At 46.5% G+C, this 4,506-nt stretch overlaps 1 non-coding gene across 1 annotated transcript; it reads left to right on the top strand.

The window, feature by feature from the left end:
• Window positions 1–3,011: 3,011 nt before the first annotated feature.
• LOC121315210 lies at window positions 3,012–3,148 on the top strand. Its single transcript, XR_005950216.1, has one exon. It is a non-coding gene; the product is annotated as a small nucleolar RNA SNORA9 (small nucleolar RNA).
• Window positions 3,149–4,506: the final 1,358 nt, after the last annotated feature.

The following is a 4,506-nucleotide window of genomic DNA, read 5'->3' as shown; positions in this document are numbered from 1 at the left end:
TGTATATATATATATATATATATATATATATATATATATATATATATATATATATATATATATATTAGCAGCATTTGGTTTATGCCTTTACTGAAAGGAGCAGAGCTGGATAAATGCCCTTTCTGGTTAGCAGGCTGTAGGGTCTGTAGTAGCGTTGTGTGCAAACTGCTCAACAAGAATGACTGCTGTGTTCAAGCTGGCTTAAGTGTGCATCCTTAACAATTATTACTGTAACTGCAAAACTGACTGAATCTCTTTTTTGCAGGTTGCTCTCTCCAGCAAGAGAATATTGAAGAAAGTGCTGCCTGCACCCCCAATGCAGTAGTGTGAAAATGGAACACCAATTGGTAAGCTTTATTGGAGAATTTGAGTGGCACCCCAACATGCCTGCTGAAAAGTGCAATGTGATTGCCATTCACGTAACGTGACTGACTACCAAGAAAAGATGAACAAATACATCACTGCCCAGAATACACAAAAAGCAATGCGTTTGACCAATCGGAAATGCTGATCAGACCCCTATATTTTTTGACATGGCAAGCGACTGATATGCGTCTTATATACGAAGGAACACAGTAAATTGGAATGTAAATTACTCAGTGATCCAAAACCTGGAGCACTGGATGCATTTTTAGGTGAATATGTGTAATGCAACTTGGATGAAGGTGCTTTTACTATAGCTTATATGGTAGTATTAGTTTTACAGATTTATTATGTCCCTTGGGTGGGCTGTTTTGGTGGGTGGTGGTGGGCGGGGTTGATGTCGGAGCCCCCAAGCCTTCTTTGGTTGAGGGGGCCCCGGATCTCCAAGGTAGTATGGCGACGGCGGTCAGGCTCCCTCTGGTGACAGAGGCGGCGGCAGCGGACCCTCTGGAGGCGATGGCGGCAGCGGACCCTCGGGAGGCCTAGAAAACTAAAAGAAGACACCAGCGGTCCCAAGTGATGCGGAGCAGCAGGCAACCCCAGGCGATGTGAAGCAGCAGGCAACCCCAGGCAATGCGGATGCGTCATCCCTGAACGGTGCAAGGCAGGCATCCTTGGGCGGTGCAAGGCAGGCATCCTTGGGCCATAGCTCCTCCCCTCTGGGCTCTGAGAGCGGCGGCTCCTCCCTCTCTGGCTCTGAGAGCGACGACTCCTCCCTCTCTGGCTCTGAGAGAGACGGCTCCTCCATCTCTGGCTCTGAGAGAGACGGCTCCTCCTCCCTCTTTGGCTCTGGGGACGGCGGTTCCTCCACCAATCTCTGGCTCTGGGGACGGCGGCTCCTCCTCCCTCACTGGCTCTCGGGAAGGCGGCTCACCCCTCTCTGGCTCTCGGGAAGGCGGCTCACCCCTCTCTGGCTCTCCAGACAGCATCTCCACCCTCTTTGTTGGAGTGACCGGGACATCTCCCTTGTCTACCGCCAGGTAATTAACCACCATGTGGGCAACCTCTGGGAAGGACGTCGGGTGGTGTTGTTCCTCCCACTGCTCCCACTGCTCCCACCTCTCCCCATCTCGACACCACAGCATATTGATCACTATGGGGAGATCGTGGATGAGGTCTGCCTCAGGGTGCATCAACCAGTCCCAGATCTCCTGGGACGGTGGTGAAGGTGATGGTGCTGGAGGTAGTGGGGAGGCCCCTGATGCCCAAGGTGAACACTGCACCTCTTCCTGGGCCTGGTTGTAGGGGCATCCTGCCCAGTTGTGGCCGTCCTCACACCGGCCACACTAGTTTGCCGGTGGCACATCTGGGCAGGACCACCAACGATGGTCCTCCTTCCCGCACCAGGAACACCAGGGTAAGAGTCTGGCCGGGTCCTCCTGCAGTGGCTGCAGCAACTTACATTTCTTCAGCTGCTGCTGCTTTTCCTGCCTTTGCTGCTGTCTGCTCTTTCCCATAAAAAAAATAAAAAGATAATCCCCAAAATTCAAAAATAAAATAAAAATACTGTTCTGAGCCTCTAGGTGGCGCTATCCCACTGCTAACACCAAATGTGGCAGGTTGGTGAGTGGATAGAGGCCCAGAGACAGTTTATTATAAATAAACACAAAAATGAAAGGGCACAAGGGCCAAAACAAAGCGATTTAAACACAAAAAGCAAAACTAACAAAAATAACAATTTCCAGGCTGGGCAATGCCTTCACTGGATTTATCAAAATTCAAAAAATCACACACAAAAAAACCACCCACCTGCTTCCTCAGCTCCCTCCTCCTTTACTGGGAGGCTGAGGCCTCCTTTTATGCCAGGTGGCTAAAATCCACCCCTGCCAGTATTTCCAAAGGCAGAGCCCTGCTCTGCCACACGACTATTTCAGCAGAAACTGTCACGTGACCCTGTCCTACCCGTTTTCTCCCACCCAATCCCACACAAGACTGGCGGCCCATTCACAACACCACTCAAACAGCACACAGACTACAGACAAACACGCAAAGCCAACACACGACGTCACCACACATCCAGGAGAGAGAGGTCCTGCCGACGGGTAAAACACACAATCACACTCACAGTAATACAACACAATACACTGCCGGAGCCCACAAACCAGTACACAAGCAACTATTTACATATTTTCCCCTGTTTGTCCACCCTCTCCCACAGTCTCAACAGTCCATACTGTATTAAAGCTGTTGCAGGTGGGGCTTATCCTGGAACTGGGGTTGGGGTAGGGATTGGGACTGAATCCGGGGGTGTGCCTGGAGATAGGGCTGAAGCGAATCCTGGGTGTGGCTTTTCTGAGTGGGTTGGGAAATTGACTTTGCTTCTGATTGTTCCATTTCACTCTAGTCACTCGTGACTGGCGGGGGGGAAATTAGAACACAGTTGTATTCCTGTAGAGTTGCTCACTTCACCCAGACTGGCTGCTCGCAGTCGATGCAGACACAGTCCTAGATTCCAGTCACTTCTAAATTGTTCACTCGTGTCCAGTGTAGATCTACCTTACGATTGCAGGTATAAACTATAACCAGCTTGGAAATTAAATTGCTTTGGGAACGAACAGTCATCCTGATACTGTGCTGCAGACTGTTGTGTGCAAGCCATTCAGCGAGGCTGAGCCTGTCTGTGGCACTGTCCTTTCCATGAATGCTTGATAGAGAGACACTGGGATGGTTTGAGGCCTTGGCATGCTTCATCCATGGCAAGGTTATAGGTAAACCTCAGATAACAACCAGAATAAGCAAGTACGCAGTATCCAAACCCCAAAACAAAAAATGTAGCTTGAAGGACCCAGCAGCTTGTTTGCACATTAACATATGTTAAACTAGTAAGGTACTGATAACATGTATTGCTGCAATTTACTTATCTCTATCTATCGGTCAATCATAACACATCTGAATTTTCATTTTCCCGGATCAAAGTGTGAGCTCTGTATCAAACCACATTGAGGATCATGGGATTTGCCAGTTTATTGAGCTGAAGAGAGAAATAACAGAGGTCATTAGAATCTCACTGCACCAGAAACATATGCACTGTATTTCAAAAAGCAACAAACTTTATAGAATTAATTTGTTTGTTTCTTTACATGCACTTGACTACCTCCAGAACTGAAATATAGCCTAGGTAGCTGTGCTGGGGGGGACAGGGGCGGCTCAGGATACTGTGTGCCCAGGGCCCTGAGAGTTCTTTATCTGGACCTGAAAGAGAGGATCTTTTAAATCATACAATTGTGGGAGTTAAGTAGTATTTAATAATAATAAAAAAAAAAATTCAAAAAAAGGGAGATAAGTGGCAGTTTTACAGTTTAGTCTATACAGAGGCTCTGAAAGATTAAGTAATACATCACTAACCAGAATATGATGTCAAAAATTGATTAATCTTTGCATGGGGATTTACAGAAAGCTTTATTTGGGAACGCTTTGAGCCCTGTAAAAACAAACATGGGTCAAGCTGGAAGGTGTCTGTCAGGGAAGTAGGATGCTTTCCAAGACCAAGGCATTAAAACAAGCTTGTCTTGAGAGGGAACTGCTAAAACTGGCTGTGTATGCATTTGAAGTAAATGTATGATTGGTTTAAATGTTGCACTCGCTAGGAGGTCTTGCACAAACTTATTCTTATTAAAACATAAAATATGTTAAAATGATTAGTTAAGTAGTGGTGTGTAGCAAGACCCCCACTGTTTCGGAGGTCTGTGGTGTAATAGGCTACCCTATTGGACATACACTGTACCGAAACAGAAGAGAAAGATGCAAGAGGCACTTACAAAAGTTTAAGTAAAAAAATAAATAATTAAATTGTGGTAACATACACCATAGGTATAGTAAACCATGATAAATGCAGGGTATACCAGTTGTAAAATGTTAGCCATGGTGGGATATGATGTTTTGTGTCCATTCCAGGTCCTAAAATGAGATCATGGCTATTTAAGGTTCTGGATGGAGGTTTAATTGGTTCAATTAAGTAATACAGAACAGGATTGGAACAAAGACTTTGGCAACCCGTGTTCACCGGAGAAGTCTTACCCAGTCAGTAAGTACAGTAGTTGAACGCTGGGCTGGAATCCCAAGCTCCGCCTCTAGATTCGAATA

This window comes from Polyodon spathula, chromosome 4 (genome assembly GCF_017654505.1).
Source record: "Polyodon spathula isolate WHYD16114869_AA chromosome 4, ASM1765450v1, whole genome shotgun sequence".
In the NCBI taxonomy this organism is placed as follows: Eukaryota; Metazoa; Chordata; class Actinopteri; order Acipenseriformes; family Polyodontidae; genus Polyodon; species Polyodon spathula.
The sequence above is the reverse complement of the archived record's forward strand: the minus strand, read 5'-3'. Positions and strand labels throughout refer to the sequence as shown.